This window comes from Thamnophis sirtalis, unplaced genomic scaffold (assembly GCF_051295495.1).
Source record: "Thamnophis sirtalis isolate CommonGarterSnake01/CBP01778 unplaced genomic scaffold, rThaSir2_p1.2 scaffold_2, whole genome shotgun sequence".
Classification (NCBI taxonomy): Eukaryota; Metazoa; Chordata; class Lepidosauria; order Squamata; family Natricidae; genus Thamnophis; species Thamnophis sirtalis.
The window spans coordinates 49,074,360-49,086,893 of NW_028261382.1; the positions used below are offsets into that span (position 1 = coordinate 49,074,360).

The 12,534-nt window shown below is 44.7% G+C and overlaps 1 pseudogene across 1 annotated transcript in view; it reads left to right on the top strand.

The window, feature by feature from the left end:
• The first annotated feature begins 2,497 nt into the window (after positions 1-2,497).
• The window catches only part of LOC148048793 (serine/threonine-protein kinase MRCK gamma-like), a 63,591-nt pseudogene continuing 53,554 nt past the window's right edge, over positions 2,498-12,534 (top strand). The window contains exons 1-6 of the transcript XR_015695327.1: positions 2,498-2,633; positions 3,052-3,157; positions 3,849-3,982; positions 5,654-5,784; positions 6,781-6,862; positions 10,106-10,322. The product of XR_015695327.1 is annotated as a serine/threonine-protein kinase MRCK gamma-like (transcript). The remainder of the gene's footprint in view (positions 2,634-3,051; positions 3,158-3,848; positions 3,983-5,653; positions 5,785-6,780; positions 6,863-10,105; positions 10,323-12,534) is intronic.

The following is a 12,534-nucleotide window of genomic DNA, read 5'->3' on the forward strand; positions in this document are numbered from 1 at the left end:
TTTAAAAACTGCAGTGATTCACTTAACAACTGCATTACTAATGTAAAAACTGCCGCAATTCACTTAACAACCACGTTGCTAATGGAAGCGGAAGCGCAACAGCCAATGTTGGGGAAGGGGGAAGGAGTGGCGCTCCCCTGTTCTCACCAAGGACCTGGAGAAAGAGCTTGGATCAGGGCCAACACACACCCACGTTTAGTCTGGGAGGGGTTTCCTTTCTGGTTGATTCTGAAAGTGTAGGGTCATATACCTCTTTCCCTTATCTGTCAGGGGGAGGGTTTTGCTGACACTTGCATGCTGTCATTATGTATTTTCTTTTTAAATGCTTTGAATTAGTCTTCTGTTTTTTTACCAATGGCACAAGAGAAGAAAGGGATAATTTTCAGGAAATAGAAAACTAAGCTACGGTATTGGTTCGCATCTTTTATGCATCTTTGTATTTTTACATCTGAAAATTAGTACTTACAAATCATCACACATTCCATGCATTATTATACTATTTGCATATGAAAGGGCTGTATATTAAATGAGCCATTTAATATATTGAAAGCCAAGTTTATTTTCTATTGCTTCATCCTCTCAAAGGTGACTGATCAGATTTCTTTAGCAAGTTCAAATTGGCCTAACCTCCATGTGGATTGTTTTGACAGCAGTAAAGAGTCTACTAGTTTTTGGGGGATCAGCCATGGTCAGCTAGGTGTTACCATCCATAGCATTGATACAGCAAATGGTTCCAGTTCTTGGATCATCATATAAAAACAAATGGTTAAATATAGTTTACAGCCATCCAATATATAAATGTTGTATACGTGCAACTCAATAAATAATAGGTTTATGTACCCCAATTGCTAATCTACATCAATGGGTAATTTATTCATAACTTGCTAATATCACTGCAGACTATTGGATAGTAAGTGGGGGAAGTATAAAGCATATAAAGTAATTCATAGTATGGAAAATGTGGATAGAGGGAAGTTTTGATCCTTTCCCCATAGAGAGTCATCCATTGAACTTGAATACAAGTAGTCCTCAATTTACTATATATATTATATAGTTATATATTATATAACACTTTAAATTAAGCTAATACCTTGAATAAACATAACTTTGAGTTTCAAATAACACTGATTTCGTTGTTGTCTTGGGTGAAATCTGAAAAAAATTCAGGTGCTCAGGAATGAAAATCCTCAAACACTATACTTTTCCGCACACACTGAAAAAAAATTAGAGGGAACATTGCCCCCCACCCCAGAGGATCCATGGATGGGATCCCTGCCCCCCGAGTCCTTTCGGATGGCTCTTCTGGGCCCTTCTCCCCCTTTGAGAATTTGCTGGGAAACGGTGGACCCTCCTATGGGGAAGGACTTCTCACCAAGGATGACGATTCCCCCCCCGACTCTGCACGGCTTCCCAGGGAGGAGGAAGAGCTGCAGAGTTCCTCTAGTCTAGAGGCACCCCTGGACTTCCTCTGCCCCCCTTCACCTACGTCCCATATGCCCGGAGGGAGCCAATCCTGAGCCTCACCCCCTAACCTATCCTGCCCAGTTGGCCCAGAGGAGATGGTTCTTTGCCTCTCTGCCAAGGTGGCGCAGTGGTTAAATGCAGCACTGCAGGCTACTGCTAGATCAGCAGGTCAGCAGTTCAAATCTCACCGGCTCAGGGTTGACTCAGCCTTCCATCCTTCCGAGGTGGGTAAAATGAGGACCCAGATTGTTGGGGGCAATATGCTGACTCTCTGTAAACCGCTTAGAGAGGCCTGAAAGGCCTATGAAGCGGTATATAAGTCTACTGCTATTGCTATTGCTTCCAGCTGGGATTGCAGTCGGAACCAGTTCTGGTCCCTCTGACTTCTGCATCCCTCGGGGGTCCCCCCCAGCCCCCCTTTCCTCCTGCCCTTGATCTCGTTTGCACTTGGAGAGAGGCGCCTTTTGAAAGCTCTTTCCTCAGGAACCCTGGCAGGAGGGAGACCCCCGGCTGCTGAGGGGCGCCCTGCCTCCTTCGTGGGGAGAGCAAGCCTGCCTTTAAACTGGGGGGGGTGGGAAAGGAGGAGGGGGCACCAACTAAACCAGCCCACTGCTTGCTCCTGCCTGGTGCAGATGCTTACTGATTGAGGAGGGGTCTTTGCTCCAGCCGGACGCTCTTTCTCCATCCTTCTCGGAAAGCTCTCCCCTCCCCCCAGAAGCCCCTCCCTTTTTCCTTGTGCTGTTAACTTGGGGTGCTGTCGGGGGAGGGGTCTGCCAAGGGATGCTTTGTGCTCTGATGGCAACTGGGCAGTATTTGTATTTTTTAAAACCAATATAGTTATCCAAAACTACGGCTGTTGTGTTTCTCCCTGGCCCCTTTTCTTCATTCTCTGTCCAGCTGGCATCGCTTAATAAACGATTTCGCCAAAACAATCAGCAAAGGATTGATAAAACGTGGCTTGGGGCTAGATGTAGGGCCGGAGGACAGTGGGAAGAGATTCCCCCTTGAACCTGGGAAAAAAATATGGGCAAAACTCAGAAACCAGGTTAGCGCAAAGTATTTCAATTTCTATGTTTTCTGCTCCCCGTAACTTCTTCTTACGCTTTTGTGTTTTTCTCATGCAGGCAGGAGCCCCCGTTGGCGAGAGTGGCCATTCGGCATCCCTTAAGGTGAAGACTTAAGGGCTTCATCGTGAAAGTTTTTGAAATTTAAAAGTTTGTTGTCCTTTTTCTGCAAAGAAAAGACATATATATTGGAGGCTTTCAAGAAGAGACTGCACTGCCATCTGCCAGAAATGGTGTAGGGTCTCCGCTTGGGCGGGGGGGGATGGGGTTGGACTAGATGACCTACCAGGTCCTTTCCAAGTCTATTAATCTGTAAAGAACAGAAGTTGCCTTCGGAGGTGGTGGGAGCTTCATCCCTGGAGGCTTTCAAGAAGAGACTGGACTGCCCTCTGTCAGAAAGAGTGTAGGGTCTCCTGCTTGGGCTGGGGTTTGGGCTAGATGACCTCCAAGGTCCCTTCCAACTCTGCTAATCTGTTAACCTGAAAGCATCCTGCAAACTTTCTCCCTGTTGTTTTTTTCCTAGCCCAAAACGCACAGCTTCAAAACCCACAGCTTCTCGGCCCCCACCAAGTGCATGCGTTGTACATCGCTGATGCTCGGCCTGGTCCGCCAAGGCCTGGCGTGTGAGGGTGAGTGGCATCTTATGGGACACCGTACATGGGGAGGAGGGGGACAAGGGAAGGGGGGGCAGGTTGGGAATGACTCCCGAGGCCCCCCAAAACACAGACCCTTATCATGGCAATCTCTCTACATTCCTGTTTGGCACGTTTTCATTGTGGTGCATGAGGACTAGAAACTTAACTTGATTGCAGGAGAACAGACCATAGCTTAATTAAAAGCCAGGGAAATGATTGCTCCAGCTGGTTCTTCGCCTACAGCTTAGCTATGATGTACATCAAAAGGCTTTGGGCAATCTCAACTAAAATGATAGGGAATTCTGGGAGTTGAAGTCCACACCTCTTAAAGGGCCATTTCAACCAACACAGTGGCTGGCTGGGGAATTCTGGGAGTTGAAGTCCACACCTCTTAAAGGGCCATTTCAAGCAACACAGTGACTAACTAGGGAATTCTGGGAGTTGAAGTCCACACCTCTTAAAGGGCCATTTCAAGCAACACAGTGGCTGGCTGGGGAATTCTGGGAGTTGAAGTCCACACCTCTAAAAGTTGGTGAGGTTGAGAAAGAGAGGTTGGAAAAGTGGTTACAAGCCTCCCCCTGATTTTTGGCCACTCTAGGACAACACAGCTCTCTTCCTGCAAGGGCTAAGTAATTTAAACAGACCAAGAAAACGTTTTTTCTCGCTTTTCCCCCTTCTTCTTCAGCCTGCAACTTTGTCTGCCACGTGTCCTGTGCGGCCGGAGCCTCCATCTGCCCCATGCCCCCGGATCAGCTGCAGAAAACCCTGGGGGTGAATCCGGTAAATGGAACTGGCACCGCCTTTGAGGGGTATTTGTCGGTAAGTGTTGTGACCCAACAGCGGCCGGCTGAGCTGTTGGTGGAACCTGACAGCGATGACCACGATGGGACTGCCCTGGAGGCTGAGGAAGACTCTGGTGGGTGTTCGGAGTCAGAGCAGGGACTAGAGATGCCTGTTGGCCACCAGGTGGCGTCTGAGTCAGGGAGCAGTGAGGAAGAACAGAGGGAGGCTGACCCTGACGTACGTATGCTGCGAGGAGGAGGGAGCAGCTTTGGAAAAAGGCTCACAGAAGGAAATAGGGACAGGTGGCTACTGATTGGCCCCTCCCGGAGAGCTTATAGGTGGGGCAACGAGAGAAGAATTTTGCAGAAAACAACAATTTACTGATCCAGCCATAGAGAAAGATTGGGAGAAGATTGTTTCATAGAGATAGCTTTCTGGGCTCCCAGCCAAGGCGTTCCTTATCTCCCTCCTTAGTTGTGGCAGACAGCCAAGTCTGCGTCCATATATATTGTAGAGGCTTGGGACAGAACAGTAAGAGACTCAAGTTTGTTGCGTAGGGCAGATCTTGGGAATGGCAGTTGTCGTCCAACTTCAGGATTGTAATTCAAAGTTTGCTTGACCGTGGAAAAAAAAAAAGCTAAGGGGTGGGCTGGGTTAGAGCCTGGATGGGACACCACTAAGAGATCCGAGGCTGGAAGCTGGATTATGAATTAGAAAAAAATGAGCAAGATGGGAATAAATCTTTTCCAGACTAAATATGAAGTGATAGCATAGGGCAGTGGTTCCCAAACTTGGCAACTTTAAGACTTGTGGACTTCAACTCCCAGAATTCTCCAGCCAGCAGAGCTTCTGGGAGTTGAAGTCCACAAGTCTTAAAGTTGCCAAGTTTGGGAACCACTGGCATAGGGCTGTGATGGCGAACCTATGGCATGCGTGCCAGGGCTGTCATGCAAATACCTCTCTGTGGGCACATGTGGTTTCCGGGGCACACACGCCAGCTGGTCTTCATGGGTGAAAGAGTGCCAGAAAACGGCCCGAAAAACGGCATGAAAATGCTCCCCCAAAACAGCATGAAAATGGACCAAATAAACAGCATGAAAACAGCCCAAATAAACAGCATGAAAATGGTCAAAAAACCAGCATGAAAAACAGCCAAAAACCAGGCCATTTTTCAGGCTGTTTTTTGGTTGTTTCCTGGCCAATTACACCCTGAGAACAGCCAAAAATGGCCCCAAAACAGGCATGCGCACACTAGCTAGCTGGTGTTTGGGGTTTCTGGTGCCCTGGCGCACGCAATCATGCACATGGAAGCATGTTCCAGTTTGAGCACTTGGTGCTAAAAAAGATCGCCATCACTGGCCTAGGATGTAACAGGTGGAAGATGGTTAGAGAGAGATCCAATTGGAACTAACGAGAAATTTCCTGACAGTGAGAACAATTAATCAATTGCCTCCGGAAGATACGGGTGCTCCAACACCGGAGGCTTTTAAAGAAATTAGTGGACATCCATTAGTCCGAAATGGCAAAGGGTCTCCTGCCTTGGGTATGGGGTTAGACTAGATGACGTCCAAGGTCCCTTCCCGCCTTGTTATTCTACGTCCCATGCTCTGAGTGGATCTCCTGCCCTGCAGGAATGAAAATATTTCCTGGACTCGAAGCTGCTTCTCTGGCGAAAACGAGTTTGCCTGTTTCTCTTTTTATCCCAAGGTGCCCAAACCCTCCGGGGTGAGGAAGGGCTGGCAGAAGGCCTTCGTGGTGGTCAGTGACTTTAAGATTTTTCTCTTCGATGCCTCGGAAGGGAAGATCTCACCGGGTGTCATGCATGTCACAGATATGCGGTGAGTATATCCTGGCTGGGGGATTCTGGGAGTTGAAGTCCACCCCTCTTAAAGCATGCTGGCTGGGGGATTCTAGGAGTGGAAGTCCACTCTTCTTAAAGCATGCTAGTTGGGGAATTCGGGGAGTTGAAGTCCTCCCGTCTTAAAACCTGCTGGCTGGGAGATTCTGGGAGTTGAAGTCCATCTCTCTTAAAACATGCTGGCTGGGGGATTCTGGGAGTGGGAGTCCACCCCTCTTAAAGCATTCTGGGAGTTAAAGCACACGCATTTTCAAGTTGCCAAATTTGAGAAGCTCTGGGTTAGATCGTTGGCAGCCTTCTTAGATATCTTAGGCAAACCCAGCAATGATGCGTAGAGTGGCTTTAGAGGAATCTGAGGTTTGGATCAGATTGATGGGCCACATTAGGCTCCTGGGATGGAAGTTCCCAACCTCTATGATATTACACTTAGACATTTTCTCTACTCATTGATACTAAAAAGATGTTGGGACTCTAGAAAGAGTGCAGAGAAGAGCAACAAAGAGGATTAGGGGACTGGAGGCTAAAACATATGAAGATCGGTTGCAAGAACTGGGCATGTCTAGTTTAATGAAAAGTAGGACCAGGGGAGACATGATAGCAGTCTTCCAATATCTCGGGGGCTGCCACAAAGAAGAGGGAGTCAAACTATTCTCCAAAGCATCTGAAGGCAGGACAAGGAGCAATGGGTGGAAACTAATCAAGGAGAGAAGCAACTTAGAACTGAGGAGGAATTTTCTAACCGTGGGAAGAATTAATCAGTGAAATGACTTATCTTATGAAGTTGTGCGTGCTTCCTCACTGGAGGTTTTCAAGAAGAGACTGGACAGCCATTTGTCCAAAATGGCACAAGGTCTCCTGCTTGAGCAGGGGTTGGACTAGAAGACCTCCAGGGTCCCTTTCGAACTATTATACTGTTATTCTTAATCACTCCTCATAAGGAACTGGGTACAATTTTTTTTCTTACTCATTTTGACAGGGATGAGCAGTTTTCCGTGGCTCCTGTCCTGGCTTCCGATGTCATCCACGCCAACAATAAAGATGTGCCTTGTATCTTCCGGGTAAGAACCAGAAGGGACAGGAAACATCCGGAATGGGAATGCCTTTGTCTGGTACCCAATGGGGATCTTCGAGTTGTGGTTAGTGCAAGATCTCAGAGCAATGAACGAGTCCTGTTGAGTGGCCTTTGAGGGTCTCCCAGCTCACTTGCAAAGAGAGCACAGATTCTAAACCAGTGTTTCTCAACCTTGGCCCACCTGAAGATGCGTGGACTTCAACTCCCATTCGCTGGCTGGGGAATTCTGGGAGTTGAAGTCCACGCATCTTCAGGTGGGCCAAGGTTGAGAAACACTGTTCTAAACTGTGGTTTCTCCATGTGGGGCAGCTGCTGAGTCCCAAGGGGGGCTTCCCAGGACTAAAGCTCAAAAAAGGGGGGGTCTGTGCCAGGTTTGTGGGAAAAGAGCCTCTGAAAAATCAGGATTTGAAAATGTCTGAAGGCAGTACGCTGAAAAAAATAAATAAAAGCCTATACGGTGGCGACAAGGATGTGTTCAAAGCCCCAACTGGGTTTTTTTGACATTCAATTTTTTATTAGTTTATCCAAAAATCGAATACCAAGAAAAATGAAAATAATGGGGAAGTAGGGGAGGGAAAGTGGAAGAGGAAAAAGTGTACGGGAAAATGGAAAAAGAAGAAGAAGAAAAAGCATTGACTTCGGACTCTTGTGAGCCCAGTAGAATAAGTTTACCTCATCTTTTTTACTTTTGCAAGATGCTATATGTAGGTAGTCAGTGGAGCCTCAAATTTCTCTTGCTAAGCGAATCGTTTGAGTTTTGACTCACTTTACGATCTTTCTCGCCGCAGTTGTTGAGTGAATCCCTGCTGTTGTGAAGTTAGTAACACGGTTGTTAAGTGAATCTGACTTCCCCATTGACTTTGCTCGCCAGAAGGTCACAAAAGGGTACGGCAGCTGTCATAAATACGAGTCAGTGGCCGCCAGCATCCTAATTTCAATTGTGTATCCATGGAGAGGCTGCAATGGTCGTAAATGTCGTAAATGGTCATAAGTCACTTTTTTCAGTGCCGTTGTTACTTTGAACAATCGCTAAATGAACTATTGTAGCCATTTCTTTTCTCTTTTTAATTAACAAATATGTAAAATACACACACACACAACTTAGACGTACACCACATTTACACAATACAATACGAACAGGAGCTTCCTGTTCTTTCTAATAGCAATCATCAATTGATACCGCTCACCTTATATTATTTCCCCTTCTATTGTATTTCATTTGGATTTCACCATTCTTAACCCTCTTATTTTACTCATAACTTTATTATTTATGAGTTTTGTTATATTCTTTCATTGATTTTTGTTTCTTTCCTCCATCCACCTTTACCATTTATCCCATATCTGGTAGAATTCTGATTCTTCTTTTCCCTGGATTTCTTTAGTTAGTTTGTCCATTTCAGCACAATCCATAACCTTTCTTATTATTTCATCTTCGCTTGGAGTTAATTTGTTTTTCCATTGCTGGGCAAAGGCAATCCTTTCTGCTGTAATTATATGTAATATTAAATACTGGATTTCTTTTTTGTATTTCGCAGACATTATTCCTAATTAAAAAAAACTTCCAGTTTCCATTCTATTTTAACCCCTATTATTGCCTCCAGCCAATTTTTGATCCTTTCCCAAAAAATTTTAGCCTCCTCACAGGTCCACCATAAATGGTAATATATTCCGTGTATTGATTCGCATTTCCAACATTTTGGGGAAGTATTTGTTAAGATTTTAGCTAACCTTGTTGGTGCCAGGTGCCATCTGTAAAACATTTTGCACTGGTTTTCTGTGTACGCAACTGATAGTGTCATTTTAAAGTTTGTTCCCCAAAATTTTTCCCATTTGTCTAATTCAATATTATAGTCAAAGTTCTGTGCCCATTTTATCATTTGTTCTTTCACAATTTCCTCTTCCATTTTATACTTCAGGAGAAATTTATATATTCTCCCTATCATCTTTCTATCTGCGCTTTGAATAATTTTATTCAATTCGTGTGGTTGTGTTTCGACGTTATATAATTTAGTATCATTATTGTATTTAGTTTTGATTTGGAGGTAAGTTAGCCAGTCAACTTTTTTTAAAAGATTTTTATTAACAAGCATGTAAAATACACACACACAAAAATTAGACGTACACCACATTTATACAATACAGTGCGAACAGGAACTTCCTGTTTTTTATCTTAGCAATCATCAATCGATATCGCTCACCTTATATTATTTCCCCTTCTATCGTATTTCATTTAGATTTCATCATTCTTAACCCTCTTATTTACTCATAACTATTATTTTTGAGTATTGTTAAATTCTATCATTGATTTTTGTTTCTTTCCTCCATCCACCTGTACCATTTATCCCATATCTGGTAGAATTCTGATTCTTTCTTTCCCTGTATTTCTTTCGTTAATTTATCCATTTCAGCACAGTCCATAATCTTTCTTATTATTTCATCTTCATTTGGGGTTAGTTTGTTTTTCTATTTCTGGGCGAAGGTGATCCTTGCCGCTGTAAGTATATGTAGTATTAAATATTGGATTTCTTTTTTGTATTTCACCAACATAATTTTTTCTTTTTTGTATTTCACCGCCAGTCAACTTTTTTTAAGCAGTCATTTTTAAGTTTGTTCCCCAAAATTTTTACTAGCCATTTCTATAGGAACAAACAAAAACATATCATGGCCCGTCGGCTGCCAGAGGTAGCAGCAGAGCCAGGCAAGGAGGAGGGGGAGGCAGAGCCGGGGCCTTCCGTCCTCCCCCAGGTGGAGAGGCAGCTGCCTTCAGGGCCTGAGCTGAGGGAGGGGGAGGAACAGATGGGGCCCAGATGTGCTTATGTGCAAAGAGGAGAGGAGAGCAAAGGAAAGGAATAAGACGGCTCTCAGGGAAAAGCAGACGCAGACACTATCCAGTCCCTCCCTGGCTGGGAAATAAATAGGAGGAAATAAATAGGAAATGAACAACCGCTCGTTTTCAGTATACAGCAATTTGGATTTCTTGGATTAACTTGGTTTGTTGGGACTAATTATGTTGGGTTTTTTTGTTTATCCTTGTGAATAAAAAGACCTGTTATAAAAAGGGGTGTCAACTCTCAGTGCCGTCATGGGGACAGAATGGGGGGGGGGATTCCACGCATGCTGTCGGCGGAGTCAGATCTCAAATTACTACAGCCGGTTTGGGAGGGGTGCGGCTTGGAGCATTGCCGGGCACCGGCTGGCATCCTGCTCACTTACCCCATTCCTTCCGCAGGTGACGTCCACTCAGCTCTCCTGCCCTCCCACCACCAGCTCCGTGCTCTTCCTGGCCGACAGCGAGGCGGAGATGCAGAGGTGGACCCAGGAGCTGAGCGAGCTGCAGCAGCTGCTGCGACAGAACCGGCACTGCGACCGCGCGGTCTACATGCTGAAGGAGGCCTACGACAACGGGCTGCCCTTCATCCCCCACGCCCTCTCAGCCGCAATCATAGGTGCTTCCTGAAATTACGGTTCTGGGAGATCAGAGTGGGTGGGTCTTGTTAGGGGTCTCTCCGTTCGGAGACAGAAAGTAGTGCAGCGGAATGTACACCGAGAGAAAAGGAACGTTGCTAGTAGTAGAAAACACACGAATAGAGTCTCAGACACTGTCAGTAAAAACAAGTAGCTTTATTACTACTAATAGCTTCACAAGCAGTGATAGTAGATATTCGTCCAAACACAATTCAAAGAACAAACAATTGCTTACAGTTGCAGTTCACGTTCCAGCCATCAAGCGAGTAAGTAGTATCAAGCAGAGAGAGGGAGTGAGCTTTCCTGACTCCCTCTTATTGCAAAGTTAATCACAGCTGATAAGTACATTCACTCATTTAAAGCAACATCGACCATTTGTTATTGTATACAAATCTATATTGCCTACCCAACACTAGGAGTATACTCCCAACAGGTCTGGTCTGCTCCCCCAGTTTCTGGAGCAGGGACAGTGGCCTTGATTTGCGGTGGAGTGCACGAAGGGGTCTCCAACCTTCCCAGTTTTATGGGTCAGCACTGTGGGTGGGTGGGGGCCAGTGATGAGATACAACCGGTACACCTCAGTACGGGCATACTGGGGCCTTCTGGGGGCACCAGGTACTGTTCCGGTACAGTGTACGGTGGGCCCAGCCACCCGCCCTCCCTGCCTGTATTTGAGCTGATCGAGGCTTTTGCGCTTGCTCACGGAGCATACGGCATCTGCGCGATGCTCCGCCCAGCAGCTGAAGCATCGTGGGCTGTAAGTATGCATCCGTGTGCTACGCGCAGGCACATGGTGGACGCCGGGCCGTGTAGCAGCGTACTGGTTGCAACGGGATCCGGAACCCATCACGGGGGGTGGTGGTGCAAATGGTTGTGTGCAAGCAGTGGTTGTGTGTACTCTTTTTTTTTTTTTCCAGAACTTTTTTATTTTTATTTTTTCTTTAAAAAAAAACACAAATATATCATCATTTGTCAATCATTAAGACATTGAAGTACAATTTTTTTTTTGTTGTGTGCACCCCTCCCTCCCTCCACCCCCCCACCCCCCCTCCTCCTTCCCCCCCCCGACTTCCCAGAACCCATACCCGGTATGGATTTTTAACTAACACAGTCTAAAATCTATTGAGAAAAAAGAAATAAAGAAATTAATGACATTCTAGATTGACCTTAGCTTCTTCTTTCTGAACTGACTTTTAACAGTTTAAATCATTTCTGATCTTAAGCATAGGCTAACTGGAATTTCTTAGTCCCGTATTTATTTTGTATATAGTCAATCCATTTTTTCCAGTCTCGTTTATATCTCTCATTTGAATGATCTTTGAGATATGCCGATATTTTAGCCATTTCAGCCAAGTTTGTTACTTTCAATGTCCATTCTTGGATTGTAGGCAAGTCTTCCTTCTTCCAATATTGCGCCACCAACAGTCTTGCTGCAGTTATCAGGTGCAGAGTCAAATTGGTCTCTACCACTGTAAAGTCAGTACATATACCTAGTAAAAATAACTGAGGACTAAACTTTATCCTTCTTTTAAAAACATTTTGCATGACCCACCATATTTTTATCCAAAATGCCTTAACCTTTTGGCAGGTCCACCATATATGATAATATGTAGCATCGAGAGAACCACACCTCCAACATTTAGGCTGTACATTCGGATACATAGAAGCCAACTTTTTAGGATCTAAATGCCATCTATAGAACATCTTGTAAAAATTTTCTCTCAGATTTTGAGCTTGTGTAAATTTCACATTTCTTACCCAAATTCTTTCCCATGTATCCAACATTATTGGTTCCTCAATATTTTGAGCCCATTTTATCGTACAATCTTTAACTAATTCTGTTTCCGAATCCATCTGTATTAATACATTATATATCCTCTTTATATGCATTAAGCTTTGATCTCTTATTTGTTTAAACAGATTATCCTCAACTTGGATAAAACCAATTTTTTGATCTATTTTCCACCTAGCCTGTAATTGCCCATACTGGAACCATGTTTGAACTACCTTCTCCTCTTTTAATACCTCTAAAGATTTTAATTGTAATACCCCCCTTTCCGAGGTAAGAAGCTGTCTGTAGGTAATTCTATCCTGTTTTTGTGCTGTATTCATATTTTCAATTGCGTGTCTAGGAATTGCCCACATGGGTATCTTGTCATTTAATTTATATTGGTATTTCTTCCAGACCCGCAA